This window comes from Phyllostomus hastatus, unplaced genomic scaffold (assembly GCF_019186645.2).
Source record: "Phyllostomus hastatus isolate PE091 unplaced genomic scaffold, TTU_PhHast_1.1 phas_scaffold_1674, whole genome shotgun sequence".
Classification (NCBI taxonomy): domain Eukaryota; kingdom Metazoa; phylum Chordata; class Mammalia; order Chiroptera; family Phyllostomidae; genus Phyllostomus; species Phyllostomus hastatus.
The window spans coordinates 12,943,475-12,961,318 of NW_025334011.1; positions in this window are offsets into that span (position 1 = coordinate 12,943,475).

The following is a 17,844-nucleotide window of genomic DNA, read 5'->3' on the forward strand; positions in this document are numbered from 1 at the left end:
CTGTTTGGCATTTCTAAGGAGAATTGAGAGAGAACCGTGCATGAAGATGGGAGGGGACAATAAAAGAATGTCTTAAAGCCTGAGGCTTTTCCACCAAGATACCCCAAAGAAAATTTCCAAGGACTGTCAGGCCTAGAGAAGTGGGATGAGTACACACCTCACATTGTTCAAGGGTCAAAAATTCCAGAGTCTTGGCATTTTCATTGCTCTCTAATTGCTCTCCCAGTGCAGAGGGCCAAATGACTTTTGTAGCAAGTTTCAAAATGAAATTTTACTATTTATTATTTGCTCTGTGAGCCCACCTTTTCTTTATAAAACAAAATAAGTTTATCATTAAAGCTTTACAAATGAACCAAAACAATGAATCTTCTCTTCCAAGAGTTACCAAAACATTAATTTCTACATTAAAATCTGGTCTGCTGCATTTTATTTTCAGTATATATGCAGTCATCCTAGGGGAGCCATCTAGCAGAAAAGCAGAACTTTTACATCACTAGATTTCCCTGCCTATTCCAGCTCCATATTTATATCACTACTTTTCCTTTACACTCTTTGCTTTATAGTAGCAATAATTTTCCCTCATATATAGGCCAACGAACAACCAATTAACAAATGCCCAGAGCAGTAAGCATTCTTGGCTGTCTTGCCTAGTCAGTCATTAATTTGGTGAAGGAAGGGCTAACAAACTCATAAAGCGGAACTTGAATTTTAGAAGTTAGTTCAATTTTACATTATTAAAAAGGAAAATGTAGTAAAAATAATAAGAGCTTTGCCAAAACTCTACAGCAAAGTCAATTAGTCTCACAAAGAGCCTGGGAGTCTGCGATCTGAACTTGCATTTGGAACCACTTAGCCTATTAAAACAACTCCAAACTTCATCTCTTGCAAATCATATTTCAGTGCTCACGGCTGGATCCTAATGAGTAAAATTCTTTCACCATCCTTGATGCAACACGATTTAAAGTATTCCTTGTGTCTGCATATTTCAGATACACACATGTGACTTCATATATGCATACTTTCATGGTTATATGTGTACACACCGATGCTAAATGTTTCATACACTAAATATAATCTTAAACAGCACATACTAAGATACATGCTGCATTATATATTAGTATACTATAGACTTTTAAGATGCCTTTAAGAGAAAATTAATTTCAAACAGGAAAATAGCAACACTGATATTAAAACAAATTTCTGGTAAAAGTAAAATGTATATTCTGCATAAAAGAATTATTTTTACAATTTTCACTATATTTCAAGTATAATCGGATAGTTTTCTTTAATTAAGAAAATTTGGGGGCATACAGAGCAGAAGGGAATAAAGGGGAGAAAATGGGACAACTGTAATGGCATGATCAATAAAATATATTTAAAAAGAAAATTCAGTGATCAACTGAAGATATGTCATTTGTTTATCAACATATTGCTATGAGCAATAAATATTTTGTTTTGCTCTGATCAATGGGAAAAAGTTAAAATGCTAAGTGAGATTCTTTTTATAGATAATTCTTGCTAAATAGTGTTTTCTAATCAAATATATGAATTAATTGATAGGCTACTTAGTATAAGAAAAATATATCCTATTTCATTAAAATCTTACAAAAGTCCTCCAAACTGCTTACATGAAGTTGCTCCCTTTCAGACTCACAGCTCCCAAAGCTCAGCTTCTATAAAAATCCCAAGTGACTTCTATTGGTTTTCCAAGGAAGATTCAACTCTAATTAACTACAATTTTGTCCATATTTTGTTTTTCTACTACATTGAAAGAATAGCAGGGGGTTAGCCCTGCAGAAAAGAAGATTATTAAAACTTTAATAACCTGAGCCTTTGAACCTTTCCAAATTCTTTACAATTTTCTCACATTTCCAGCCCAGATGTCTGCATGTAGTTATAGTGCCAACTTGAACTTTTTGTTTACAATTTTACTCACCTTATTTATTACCTCCCTTAAAAAAAAAAAAACTGAACACAAAGTCATTTTACAGCTCTTCTGAGCAAAGGAATTTGGTTATTCTTAAAAATAAATCTGCAAGAATAATTTTTATCCATTTTAAGTTAAATATTTTCAACAACACTACTATTTCTTCCCTGCTGCTAGAGGGAAATTATTAGGCAGCCTAGCAACTTGGCCAGCTGAATCACCGCATTCTTTTCAATCAAGCTGCAAAGCTTCAAACGACTGAAAAGAGAGTTCACGTTGGAAACTTGAACTCTTGACATTATTACAAAAGAAAGAGCAAAAAGGAGGCATCCTTTAAACATAATTAGCTGCCCAGTGTTTCACCAAAGAGAGGGATATTTGCATACAACAAGAGCCTTTCATAGAACTCATTATGGCAGTTGTATTATCCTAATCCCAGATATTTGTAGCTCCCCAATAGCCAATTATTACTTTTCTTTTAATTAAAGAACACCAATTATTCTAGTGAACACACAGCTACTTAACTAAATGATCACACTTCACAAACATCTTTGTTCTATAATCAGTCAAATGCTAGCAAATGAAATGTGAGTATATGTGTAGAACGATACATCCAGGAAGTTTCCTTAAAGGAAGCCAATGGACATTCTTCTTTCCTTCCTTTTTCTGCTGAATAGAAGTTTAGTGTGATGGCTGGAACTCAAGTAGCCCTCTTGGACCATAAATCCAAGTAGCAGAGGCTAAGAAAGAGACCACGATAGCAGAAACCCAGATCCCTGGTAACCATGCTGCCTTTCCAGCTATGCCAGTAGGAAACACCTACTTCCAGAACTATTTTATATGTGAAAGAGAGAAAAACATCTTTATTGTTTAAGCCACTGTTATGTGGGGATGTTTGTTTAATGTGACAAAACCTAGTCCTAACTAGTATATCACCTGATTAAAAAGGCTCTATTTATAATTATATTCTGCTCATTGAGAAACAGAAAAGCAGTCCTTGACATCTAGGAGCAGGCCTGGTGGTGTCAGCCAGGATCTGGTGTTTCTCAATGCTGCCCTGGTATTTACAATTAGGTCTTGGTGGTGAACAGAAGCAATGTCATAAAACATCAGCATCAGATAAGGCCTCTCTATGACCGTAAAGTATAAAATCAAAAGTAAGACCACTCCATAAGATGCCTGAGCATAAAGCATGAGCTTTTTCCAGCCACATAATTCCATGCTGTTCCTTACCAATCACGGCTCTTGAATAGCTTCATTCCTCCTACTTCCTGGAACCCTTTCCCAAATGACTTAACACAGTCCAAATCCTATAATGTTCTTTCTAACACCCTCTACAGACACCCTGCAGTGTCTCATTTCTCCTGCATTGCAGTGAGTCAACAAACCCAATTGGTGCAACTTCAGGTCTGTCCCTGGAGGTCTTTGGTTGACGGTCATCGCCGTAGCTGTGCATGTGTCTCCCTGTAGCAGAAACTAAAAATAAATCAATTCACCATATTAATCTATAATTCAAGTGATCCCACCCAAATGGAAAACTCCAATTCTTCAACAGACCCCAGTCATTAAAAACAAAACAAAACATCAATTTGTAATAATTGGACCCATTGAAATGACCCCCTTGTGCTATTGTCAGAGCCTGGAACCGACTCAGTGGGAACCCTCATCATGCACCATGGTGGCAGTGACTACCTTTCCACTCCACGTTCCTTCAGGTAAGGAAAGCCTGCAGCACAGAAGGGTAAGTTCTGTATTCTATCTATTTTCTCCTCCTTTCTTACTTTTTTTTCTCCTAGTGCCTTCTCTCTCTCTTTTTGAATTCTGCCCTGAGAAACTTTAAACTTTTTAATGGTATCCTGAGCTGAGTTCACTCAGAGCTGTAAGTGGCTCAGTCTGGGCTAAGCTCTTTTTTATTTTTAAGATTTTTATTTATTTGTATTTAGAGAGAGGGGAAGAGAGGGAGAAAGAGAGGGAGAGAAACATCAATGTGTGGTTGCCTCTCATGTGCGCCCTACTGGGGACCTGGCCCACAACCCAGGCATGTGCCCTGACTAGGAATCAAACCAGCGACCCTTTGGTTCACAGGTCAGCACTCATTCTACTGAGCCACACCAGCCAGCCAGAGCTGGACTAAGTTCTTAAATCACATTTGTCACATCCATCATTCAATGGTAGCTCTTGTTGCTGTCCTGTCATCCTGCCACTCAGAATTTGTCCCTGCCACACTTCTTTCTGCTCTTTACCTGTTTAAAAATGACCATGGCTTACCTCACCTTTTCAAGCAAAGTAATAATCTTCGTCGAGTATTCTAAAAGATGAAAGCTACAGGTAACAATTTATCTTCTAATTTCTACTCTTTCTCTTTCCTCCTTCCCCTCACCATAGACTACATTAAAAAGTAAACTTCTGGAAACCATGTCCTTGTTTTTATTGTCTAAATCAAAGATATAACTCTCAAAATTGACAGAAGAGAAATATAATTTGCCTATCATGAAGTAAAATATTTCACAGCAAGAAGTGTCTTAGATATTTTTCTTCTTTGCTCTAAATAAGCATCAGTGCTAATATTATCACCATACTATATGATTCTTAACATTCTTTCAATCTCTGGTCTGACATAAAGGCCTAGGACAAAAGTGCATGGTAAATAAAATTAGCTGAATGACTGAATTAATTAATCAACTTTGCTATAAACCAATATAGCCCATGTGAACCAAATAGAAGAAAAATCAATAAGGTGGGCAAGGGAAAAAGTGACATGAACCAGAGACTAAAGGTCATTGTGTTGTATTTTCTTAAAGATTTGCAAGAAACCACCTTGAAACTTGAGGCATAAAGAAATAGGTAATAAATTAATAAATTAGGAGTCTGGTTGCCCAGGTTTTCAGATCTGAAGTTTGTTGTGTGTTACTATTTCTGCTTTTTCAAATAAAATTATATACTGAAAGCTAACACATTACACAGAAAACTGCACAAGTCTAAGCTTAGACAGCTCAGTGATGTATCACAAAATGAACACACCTATATGAAGGTAGATACCCCCTAAAAATGAAATAATCTTCTGGAGTTCAGGCCCTTTGTAGTACAGATTTCCCGCACTTGGTGAGTGCTCTAGGAACCTATCTGTATCAGTGTACCAGCTGGTGGTGTTGTGAGAGGCTGTGCTTGGCTTCAGTGAAATTTTTCTGAAGACTTTTTCAACACTTTTGCCCATTTCATGATGACTGATTTACAAATGTGACTGTCCACACCGCGCTGAGTGTTTAGCAGCTTTTGACCAAAAACAGCATGAGCCTTGTGCCTCACCTTCCCTATTCACTCAGTGTTGCCCCAGGCAACTTTTTCTTGTTTTCCCAAATGAAAAAAGTCTTCAAATGGAAACATTTTGCCAATGTGGAAGAGGTGAAACCAAAAACAGCAGAAGCACTAAAAGGCATCAAAATTGCCGAGTTCAAAAACTGTTTTAAGCAGTAGAAAAAAATGTCTTGATAGGTATATTGCATCAAATGGAGAGTACTTTGAAGGTGACTGAAGTTCAAACATGTAAGAATAAACACACAATTTTTTATAAATAAATTCTGGGGTTTTTTTGGTTCCCCCCTCATAAAAGCACCATCCAGGTCAAGAAATAGAGCATTGCCAGTTTAAAAGAATAACCAAAGACCATAACAAAGTCAATATTGAGGATAATTCATAAGCTTGCAGAGCAAGGGGGAGCCATCTGACTCTGGAGGTAAACCACTAGTCTCTCTGAGTGTGTTTGTAAGGAGAAGATACAGGGCTAAAAAGAAGTTCCTTCCAAATAACATAGGCTTCTCACAGCACTTTTAAATTATTGACAGAATATGATTGATTAATCCCTCCTAAATATTACTCATTATCACAGTGTGACACCATCTGGGCAGGCACTACGTCACACCTAGCTTTGAACAGTTTGAAAGCTAAGGCTCAAGCAGGCTTCAGGTCATCTAACAGCTGAGACCTAATGGACAAGTACAAGATTATAGGAGGAGTGAACTCTGATTTGAGCACATCCACACTTCCCTTCATATCTCTTCCCAACAACCACTCCCTCCATTCTCTCAAAACCACTACCCTAACATCTGACTCAAAAAAATACATTTTTGAACTTTAGATAAGTGTACTAATATACAGTATATATTTTTATTGGGATAAAATACAAATAGCATAAAATTAACTATTTTAAAATGATCAATTCAGTGGTATCAACTGCATTCACAATACAAGATGGGACAAAATTAGGTTTACAGTTGTTCAAATGGAAAATAATATAATAATAATGCAAGAATTGGCCCTGGCTGGCGTAGCTCAGTGGATTGAGCGCGGGCTGTGAACCGAAGTATCGCAGGTTCGATTCCCAGTCAGGGCACATACCTGGGTTGCAGGCCACGGCCCCCAGCAACTGCACATTGATGTTTCTCTCTCTCTCTCTCTCTCTGTCTTCCTCCCTTCCCTCTCTAAAAATAAATAAATAAAATTTAAAAAATAATAATAATGCAAGAATCAACTCTGCAGTTTGCATACTCACGACTGGGAACTTACTTTTGTCCCGCCCTTTAGAAAGAACTCTACAACTCGACATAAAAAAAAGACAAGCAATTTATTTTAAAAATGAGCAGAGGACTTGAATAGACCTTTTTCCAGTGAAGATATACAAATGACCAACATGCATATGAAAAGCTCTTTAACATCATTAATTATTAGGGAAATGCAAATCAAACCCATGAGATACTGCCTCATACCCACTAGGATCTCAATAATTTAAAAAATGAAAAGTAACAAGTGTTTGTAAAGATGTGACAAAGTTAAAATCCTCATACATTGTTGATGGGAATGTAAAATGGTTCAGCTGCTATGAAAAACCATTTGGTAATTCCCCAAAAAGCTAAGTAGAATTATCGTGTGGCCAGCAATTTCACTCATAGGTATGTATCCAAAGTAGTTAAAAACAGGGACTCAAACAAATACTTGTACAAGCATGTTCATAGTAGCACTATTCACAATAGCCAAAGATGAAGAAACCCACATGTCTGCCAATGAATGAACAGACAAACTGTGGTACTTAAACACAATGGAATATAATTCGGCCGCAAAAAGGAATGAAGTACTAATACATGTTATAACGTGGCTGAACTTCAAAAGCATTATCCCAAGTGAAAGAAGCCAGACATAAAAGGTTATATATCTTATGTTTCCATTTATTGAAATTATCTAGAGTAGTAAGTCCATAGAAACAGAAAGCAGAATGGGGTGACCACAGATCAAAGGGAAAGATGAATGGAGAGTGACTCCTTAGTGAGTATGGATTCTGGGATGATGAAAAAGTTGTGGAACCAACAGAGGTGGTAGTTGTACAGTAATGGGGAGGGGAGCAAAAGTGGATTTACAGTCATGAGTGTGAAAATGCAGTTTATTCTTATATTGCTATTTATTAATTGTTGTATTATTTTCCACATAAACAATGGTAAACCTACTTTTATCCTATCCTATAAATTCATCAATGTCACATGGTACCAGATCAACGCAAAAATGAGTTGTGTTTTTATCACTGGCAATGAAAATTTTTTTAAAAAAAGACAAAGCAATTCTATTACAGTAATATTCAAAAGAATAAAATGCTTAGGAATCCAAAGAAGAGAAAGATTTGAACACTGAAAAAGTATAAAACATTGCTTAAAAATAGTATTTCCCTCTTAAATAAATGGAAAGGCCTCCTGTATTCATGGATGAAAGACTTAATATTGTTAAGATGGAAATACTCTCCAAAGCAATCTAGTAATTCAATATAATCCCTATCAAAATTTGAATTTCCTTTTCTCTTAAAAAATGGAAAAGCCAATTCTAAAATTCGTATGGAATTCTAAGAGGACCTGAATAGTTTAAACAATCTTGAAACAGAAAAAGAAATTTGGAGGACTCACACTTTTCCTATTTCAAATTTTGCTACAAACCTATAGTACTTAAAATAGTATGTTACCAGCATAAAGACAGACATACAGACCAATGAAATAGAATTGAGAGTCCAGAAACAAACCCATACATACATGGCCCACTGATTTTCAGCAAGGTGCCAAGACTACTTAATGTGGAAAGAGCAATCTGTTCAGTCTCCAAATGATGCTGAGATAAGTGGATATCCACATGCAAAATAATTAATTTGGACTTCTATCTTATACCACACAAAAAAATTAACTCAAAATGGATGAATGATCTAAATATAAGATTCAAAACTGTAAAACTCTTAGCAGAAAACATAAAGGAAAATCTTCCTGACTTTAATTTGGTAATAGATTCTAAGATTTGACATCAAAAGCACAAGTAACAAAAGAAAAAAATAGGTAAATTCATCAAAATTAAAAACTTTTATGCATTAAAGGATTTTATGAAGAAAGTGAAAAGATAACCCACAGAATGGGAGGAAATATTTGCAGATCATATGCCAGAAAAGAGATTTTTGAAATAGAAGTATTTATTAGCTCTAGAAGTTTTTTCATGGATTCTTTGGGATTTTCTATATTGTCATCTGTAAATATAGTTTCACTTCTTCCTTCCTGATGTGGATGCCTTTCTTTTTCTTTTTTTTAAATATATTTTATTGATTATGCTATTACAGTTGTCCCATTTCTCCCCTTCACTCCCCTCCACCCTGTACACCCTCTCCCACCCACATTCCCCCCCTTTAGTTCATGTCCATGTGTCATACTTATAAATTCTTTAGCTTCTACATTTCCCATACTATTCTTACCCTCCCCCTATCTATTTTCAACCTACATTCTATGCTACTTATTCTCTGTACATTTTCCCCCTCTCTCCTCCTCCCACCCCCCTGTTGCTAACCCTCCATGTGACCTCCATTTCTGTGGTTCTGTTCCTGTTCTAGTTGTTTGCTTAGTTTCTTTTGGTTTTGCTTTAGGTGTGGTTGTTAATAATTGTGAGTTTGCTGTCCTTTTACTATACATGTTTTTTCTTTATCTTCGTTTCTTAGATAAGTCCCTTTAACATTTCACAAAATAAGGGCTTGGTGATGATGAACTCCTTTAACTTGACCTTACCTGAGAAGCACTTTATCTGCCCTTCCATTCTAAATAAGAGCTTTGCTGGATAGAGCAATCTGGAATGTAGGTCCTTGTCTTTCATGACTTGGAATATTTCTTTCCAGCCCCTTCTTGCCTGTAAGGTCTCTTTTGAGAAATCAGCTGACAGTCTGATGGGAACTCCTTTGTAGGTTACTGTCCCCTTATCTCTTGCTGCTTCTAGGATTCTCTCCTTCATTTTTACCTTGGCTAATGTAATTATGATGTGCCTTGATGTGTTTCTTCTTGGGTCCAACTTCTTTGGGGCTCTCTGAGCTTCCAGGATTTCCTGAAAGACTATTTCCTTTGCCAGAATGGGGAAGTTCTCCTTTATTATTTGTTCAAATATGTGTTCAATCTGTTGCTTTTCCTCTTCCCCTTCTGGTACCCCTATAATTCGGATGTTGGAACATTTAAAGATGTCCTGGAGGCTCCTAAGCTTCTCCTCGTTTTTTTTTAATTCTTATTTCTTCATGCTTTCCTGCTTGGTTGTTTTTTGCTTCCTTCTGGTCCACTCTATTGTTTTGAGACCCAGTTTCCTTCCCTTCACTATTGGCTCTCTGTGCATCTTCCTTCATCTCTTTTATGGTAACCTGCATTTTTTTCATCTAATTTGTGCCCAAAATCAACCAGTTCTGTGAGCTTCCTGATCACCAGTGTTTTGAACTGTGCATCTGATAGATTGGCTATTTCTTGGTCGCTCAAAAGGATGAGTCCTGGGGGACTGATCTGTTCTTCTGTTGGACACATATCTCTCTCCCCGTCTCTCCATTTTTTTTTCCCGGTCTGGTCGCTCCTGTTATGGTGAGGGGCGGAGCCTTAGGTGTTCACTGGGGCTGGGCATCCCAGTCGCTAGATTGTGATGTTATATGTGGAGGCGGGGGCGGGAGCGGGGACGGGAGGGAACCTCGGCGGTATTTCCATTCTCCTGGGATCTCAGTTCCTTCTCTGGTATCCTGGGTTGCGAGCTCTGCCCTGGTCCACAATCGCCGCCTCACTGGGTCCGCCAGCTGCTGCTTGCGTACTCAGGGTCCACCACTGTGATCTTGCGCGACCCGGATGGCTCGCTGAGTTCTCGCCAAGTTCTCCCCTACCTCCTCGCACCGCAGACCCGCGCCCACCCAGCTCCTCCTCTCTGCTCCTCCTACCGGTCTGGATGAACAGGTCTACTTCAACTTCTTGGCTGTCTGACTTCCATTCAGATAAATTCTCTATCAGTTCTGGGTGTTATTCTAGCTCTAAATTGTTGTAGTTCTAATCTTGGTTTTGCATGGAGGTACAGTGCATCCACCTATGCCCCCATCTTGCCGGAAGTCCGCCTTTCTTTTTCTTGCCTAATTTCTTGGGTCCGAACTTCCAGTGCAATTTCAAACTAGAGAGGTGAAAACAGGCATCCTTCTCTTGTTTCTCACTTTAGAGGGAAAGGCTTCAGTCTTTCAGTATGAATATGATGTTAACTGTGGATTTTTCATAAATGCTCTTTATCGTGTTAAAAAAAGTTTCCTCCTATACCTCGGTTTCTGAGTGTTTTTATCTTGGAAGGATGTTGAATTTTGTGAAATGTTTTTTGAATCAATTAAAATGATCATGTGTGGGTTTTTTTCTTCATTCTACTAATGTGTATTATACTGGTTGATTTTTCTGTGTTAAATAAATTTGCATTCCTAGGTAAATCCAATTTGGTCATGGTAAATAATCCTTTTTAATGCTGCTAAATTTGGTTTGCTAGTATTTTGTTGAGCATTTTTACATCTATATTCATTCATAAGGGATATTAGTCTATAGTTTTCTTGAGATGTTTTTGCTTGGATTTGGTATCAGCATGATGCTGGCTACATATAATGAGTTGGGAAGTGTACCTTTCTTTTCAAATTTTGGAAGAATTTGAAAAAATGGCATTAACTCTCTTTTAAATGCTGGTAAAATTTATCGGTGAAGCCATCTGATCCCAGAATTTTCTTTGTTGGGAGGTTTATGGGTTGTGGTTACTGATTCACTCATAAATTTTGAATTTTCTCTTTTTGAATCAGTTTTGGTATATTTTGTGTTTCTAGGTATTTGTCTATTTTATCTAGGTTATCTGATCTGTTGGCATACAGTTGTTTATGGCATTCTCTTATATTACATTTTTTATTTCTGTGAAGTTAATAATAATGTTCCTCTTTCATTTCTTATTTTAGTTATCTGCATCTTCTGGCTTTTTTCTTTTTTCCTTTTTAAAATCATTTTTATTTTTCAGTTATAGTTGACATACATTATCATATTAATTTTAGGTATATGCCCCAATGATTAGACAATCACTTGTTTTTTACTTAGTTTTGCCAAAGGTTTGTCAATTTTATTCATCTTGGGTTTAGTTTGCTCTTCTAGCTCTTTGGGATATAATTAGGTTACTTGTTTGACATTTTCTTGTCTCTTTCTTTAAAAAAGATATTTCTTTGTTTGTATTTTAGAGAAAGGAGAAGGGAGGGAGAAAGAGAGGGAGAGAAACATTGATGCAAGAGAGAAATGTTAATCAGTTGCCTCTTGTATGCACCCCAGCTGGGGACCAAAGCTGCAACCTAGGCATGTGCCCTGACCAGGAATTGAACTGGCAGCTTTTCCCTTTGAGGAACAATGCCCAACCAACTGAGCACACTCCAGTCAGGGCAGACTTTCTTCTTTCTTAACATAGATGTTTACAGTTATAAATTTCCTTCTGCTCTGCTTTTGCAGCACCTCAAAAATTTGTATATGTTGTATTTTTGTTTTCATTGATCTCAAAGTACTTTTTATGTCCTTGTGATTTATTTGACTCATGGGTTTCTTAAGAGTGTGTTGTTAATTTCCACAGATTTGTGCATTTTTTAATTTTTCTTCTGTTATTGATTCCTGACTTTATTCCACTGTGGTCACCAAAGATATTTTGTAAGATTTCAATCTTTTTAAACTTATTTGTGAATTACCACAGTCTATCCTGGAGAATGATCCATTTGAGGAGAACGTGTACTTTGCCGTTGTTGGATACAGTGTTCTGTATATGTTGCTAGGTTTAGGTGAGTATAGTGTTGTTGAAATCTTCTATTTACTTATTGATTTTCTGCCTAGATATTCTATTACTAACTTGAAAGTGAAGCATAGATGTTCCCAACTATTGTAGTAAAACTATCAATTCTCCCATTGATTTTGTCAAAGTTTGCTTCATATATTTGGGAGTTTTGTTGTTTTGTGCTTATATGTTTATAATTGCTGAATTGAAACTTGTAGCAATATATAATGACCTATTTATCTCTTAAAACAGATTTTTAGTTAAATATTGGTATTTTTGTGTGATATTAGTATAGCTCCCCCTGCTCTCTTTTGGTTAATATTTACATGGAATTTCTTTTTTCTAGCCTTCTACTTTCAACCAGTCTATAATTTTAGATCTAAAGAGCCTCACTTCTGGCCATGATGAGGCATAGGTAGTACACTTTCCTCCTTGCACAACCAAAAGAAAGACAACAACAAATTTAAAAACAAAAAATAACCAGAACTGCCAGAAAATCAAACTGCATGGAAGTCCAACAACCAAGGAATTAAAGAAGAAACATTCATCCGGACTGGTAGGAGGGACAGAGACAGGCATCCAGCATAGACAGGACATGCAACAAGGTGGGGCTGGAGGACTGGGCAGGCAAGGCAGCAGCTGGCAACTGGGTAGTCCCACATTTGCATGTGGATAAACTAGGAGGAACAACTGGGGAGTGAGACAGACTACATAACCCAGGGTTTGCATGGGAAAATAAAGCCTCAAAACCTCTGCCTGTAAAAATCTGGGGGTGTTGCAGTGGTGGGAGAAACTCCCAGCCTCACCAGAGAGTTCATTGGAGAGACCCATAGGGTCCTAGAATGTACAAAAATCCACCCACCCAGGAATCAGCAGCAGAAGGGCCCGATTTGCTTATGGGTAGTGAGGAAAAGCTGGAAGCTGGCCAAGAGCTGAGCAAGCATCATTGTTCCCTCTTGGACCCCTGCCTCACAAACAGCACCACACTGCAGTGACCTGGGTTGCCCTGCCCTAGGAAATACCTAAGGTTCTTCCCCTTACAACATAACAGGTGTGTCAAGAGAAAAAATATGGCCCCAATGAAGGAACAGATCAAAGCTCCAAAAATACAACTAAGTGATGAAGAGATAACCAACTTAGCAGATGGAGAATTCAAAAATACTGGTAATCAGGATGCTCAAGATATAGTTGAGTATGGTTGCAAAATAGAGGAAGAAGTGAAGGCTATGCAAAGTGAAATAAAGAAAAATACACAGGGAACCAACATTGAAGAGAGAGAAACTGGGACTTGAATAAATGATTTGGAAAAAAGGAAGAAATAAACGTTCAACCAGAACAGAATGAATAAACAAGAATTTTAAAAAATGAGGAGAGGTTTAGGAACCTCTGGGACAACTTTAAACTTTCCAACATCCAAATCATAGGCATGCCAGAGGGAGAAGAGGAAGAGCAAGAAACTGAAAACTTATTTGAGCAAATAATGAAGGAGAACTTCCCTAATCTGGCAAAGGAAACAGACTTCCAGGAAGTCCAGGACGCTCAAAGAGAGTCCCAAAGAAGTCCCAAAGAAGGACCCAAAGAAGCGGCCACCAGGACACATCATAATTACATTACCCAAGATTAAAGATAAGGAGAGAATCTTAAAAACAGCAAGAGGAAAGGAGACAGTTACCTACAAAGGAGTTCCCCTACGACTTTCAGGTGATTTCTCAAAGGAAATCCTCCAGGCAAGAAGGGACTGGAAAGAAGTATTTGAAGTCATAAAAGGTAAGGACCTACATCCAATATGACTATATCCAGCAAAGCTTTCATTTAGAATGGAAGGGCAGATAAAGTGCTCCCAGATAAGGTCAAGTTAAAGGAGTTCATCATCACCAAGACCTTATTATATGAAATGTTAAAGGGACTTACCTAAGAAAAAGAAGATGATCAAAAATAAGAACAGTAAAATGACAACAAACTCACAACTATCAACAACTGAACTTAAAAAATAAAAGCAAACTAAGCAAACTAGAACAGGACAGAATCATAGAAATGGAAATCACCTAGAGGGTTATCAGTGGGGAGGAAGTGGGGAGAGAATGGGGAAAAGTGCACCAGGAATAAGAGGCATAAATGGTAGGTACAAAATAGGCAGGGGGAGTTTAACAATACCATAGGAAATGGAGAAGCCAAAGAACTTATTTGTATGACCCATGGACATGAACTAAAAGGAGTGGAATAACGGTGGGAGGGAGGATGCAGAGCAGAGGGGAATAAAGGGGAGAAAAATGGGGAAACTATAACAGCATAATCAATAAAATATATATTTAAAAATAAGTAAATAAATAAATAAATAAATAGTGATGGTTGCCAGAGGGGAGGGGGGTTGGGGGACTGGGTGAAAAAGGTAAAGGGATTGAAAAGTACAGTTTGATAGTCACAAAATAGTCATAGATGTCAAGTACAGCATAGAAAATATAGTCAATAATATTGTAGTGACTATGTATAGTGCCACATGAATACTGAAAATATCAGGGGGAACAATTTGTAAAGTATGTGATTGTCCAACCACTATACTGTACACCTGAAACTAATATAAAATAATATTGACTGGAAAATGTACTTGAAAAAAAATAAAAAGTTAAAAACATCTTTTAAAAAAATAAAGTCTCTTGTAGACAACATATACTTAGATTATGCTTTCTTATTCATTCTGCCAGTCTATCTTTTAATTGGTGAGTTTAATGCATTTATATTTAAGGTGATTACTAATAAGGAAAGCCTACCACACTTTTGTTTTCTGTGTGTCTTATATATTTTTTGTTTTATAATTCCTCCAATATTGCCTTCTTTTGCATTTGATCAAATTTTTAATGCACCTTTTTGATTCCCTCCTCATTTCCTTTTCTATACAATATTTTTTAGTTATTTTCTTAGTTGCTACTACATTTGGCATCCTACATTTATAACAATCTAGGTTGAATTTACACCATCTTATCTTCAATAGCATATCAAAAATTCTGCTCTTATACAGCTCAGTTCTTATTTCTTATGTTGTTATTATCATAAACTACATATTTATACATTGTGTATTCATTGATGTTAGTTTATAAGTGTTGCTTTATTGATTTACCTTTTAAATAATATAGGAAGTAGGGAGTGGTGGGGGTAAATGCAGACAACTGTAATTGAACAACAATAAAACAATTAAAAATAATAATAATAATATAGGAAGTAAGTATAGGATATACAAACCAAAACTGCAACAATACTGCCCTTTATATTTACCTATACATTTACCTACCATAGTTATTAGTTTATTTAAATGGCTTCAAGTGACATTTTTTTATAGGCCAGCTCTGGTAGCAATAAAATCTCTCAACTTTTATCTAGGTATATTTTGATTTTGTTTTCATTTTCAAGAACAGTTTTGTGGCATAATAGAATTCTTGGTTGACATGCTTTTTCTTTCAGATTTTTACATATGTCATCCCACTGCTTTCTGGCCTTATGATTTCTGATGAGAAGTTAGGTGTTAATATTACAGAAAATACCCTGTATATGAATTGTTTCTCTCTTGCTTTTAAGATTCTTTCTTTGACTTTGGAGTTGACGGTGTAGTTATCACAATCTTGATGTGGATCTCTTTAAGCTTATCTTATTTGGAGGTCATTAGGCTTCTTGGATGTGTAGGTTCATTTCTTTCATTAAATGTGTAAAGTTTTTTGACCATTATTTCTTCAAATAACATTGTCTCTTTCTCTTTTCTCCTATTGGGACTACCATGATGTGTATGTTAGTATACTTGATGGTGTCCCAGATGTTGGCTGACCCCTTAATTTTCTTTATTCTTTTTCCTTCTCTTTGACTAGATAATTTCAATTGTCTTATCTTCAAATTCTCTCATTATTTTTCTGCCCATTCAAACCTCCTATTGAATCTATCTAGTGAATTTTTCATTTCAGCTATTTTACTTTTTAGCTCCAGAATTTCTATTTGGTTCTATTTTATAATTTCCATCCTTTATTGATGGTCTTAATTTGTTCATACATTTTCTCCTGACTTTCTCTATCTCTTTCATCTATTAAAGACAGTTTAGTAACAAACTATAGAAATGATCCCTGAAAGTATAGTGAAAAGAAAAAAAAGTTTAGAGTCTTTGTCTAGTAAGTCCAATATTTGGACTTCCTTAGCAAATTTTTTGGTCAATTTTTTTCCTGTGAATAAGCCATATGCTCCAGTGTCTTTGTATGCCTTGTCATTTTTTTGAAAACTAGACATTTTGGGGAAAAAATGAAAACTAGACATTTTGAATAGTAGAATGTAGTAACTCTTGAAATTAGATCTTCTCTCTCCCCTGGATTTGCTATTATTGATTGCTGAAGGTTGTGGTCATCCATTTGTTTGGTGACTTTTCCAAACTATTTTTGTAAAGCCTATATTCCATGTCATGTATTGTCACTAAAGTTTCTATTCCAATTCTCTCATTATCCAATTATCTCATTGGACAACCCGTGACATGAAAGAGATTTCCTTAAATATCTGGACCTCAAAAGGCAAAGCCTATTTCTCTGGCCTTTCCATCCTGGCTCTGAGGTGGGTGGGGCATTGCTTCAACACCAAGACAGGCTATCTACAACTTTGCTTTAGCCTCACCTCCTGCTTACACGGAGGTGAGGCACCTCCGGTGGCTCACACTTGGTGGAGCACACAGATTCACCAGGGTGTAAGCAAAGGGTCCTTTCAGGTCAGTTCTGAGAATACACCCAGCTCTATGCATACATGTTTCACTCTAGCTTTCTCAGATATGTGACACCTCTTCCAAATCCTTATTCTGTCAAGAAACTTCCTCCTCAGTATCCTGTTTTCCATGCCTTTCAGTCTGTCTGATGCTTTCCCCATTTACCATCCCTTACTTCAGGTGGCTACAGTTAACACATATCTTTTAAACCCTTTTGTTTTACTGAACATTGTTTGTGAAGTTCATTCACATTGTTGCATATAGCCAGAGTTGAATTTTTCAACCAATTATGCTGCTGCCTGGAAAATCATTCCAACCCAACTTTGGTAAAGTGAAGGTCAGCTTCTATGCCAGTACATCAGAAAACTACCAGACGGGTCCAAACACACAATCATAAGATTTTAAGAACAAGGTCTGCATTAGGTCCCTGGCACAGCCAAGCCATACCAGAAGCAATAGCCACTGTCCCCATATCTGTCACCATGCTGGGAAATAGACTGTTGGCCAAATGGGTGAAAACAATCCAATACTTTCTTACCAAAAGTCACCTGTCTTTTTCTTCATTAAACAATCCCTTGGTTGCTGTAATTTTTTTTATTAAATTCCACAGCTCTGAAATTTTTTTTCATGTGCATAAATATCATACAATTTTTAAATGATAGCTTATTAAAGTTGTAAGCAAAACAAAACAATGACATCTCTCCTGGAGCCTCTTCATGACAATGTGAAACTTTTGGCTTTCCTGCAATATGTCTATAGAATTTTTTTTGAAGAGTAATTCCTTGAATCTCTACCATTCACATCATTTCATGTTATTATCCCAAACTTACAGCTTTCTTTTGAAAGCAAGATAAGAATCTTCCAAAGATATGAAGCATTCTGGGTCACTCCATGTTTTCTAGTCAGGAAAGTAGTTGTAGAAATTGAAATAATGGGATGTTGTTATCAGACTTGTGGGTAAACAATTATAATGAAAAATAGCTCCTTAATTAGATTGTAATATGTGAGCCTCTATAGACAAGTGGATTTACCTATATATGTTATCAAATATGGCTGATTTTAGAACTAAGCT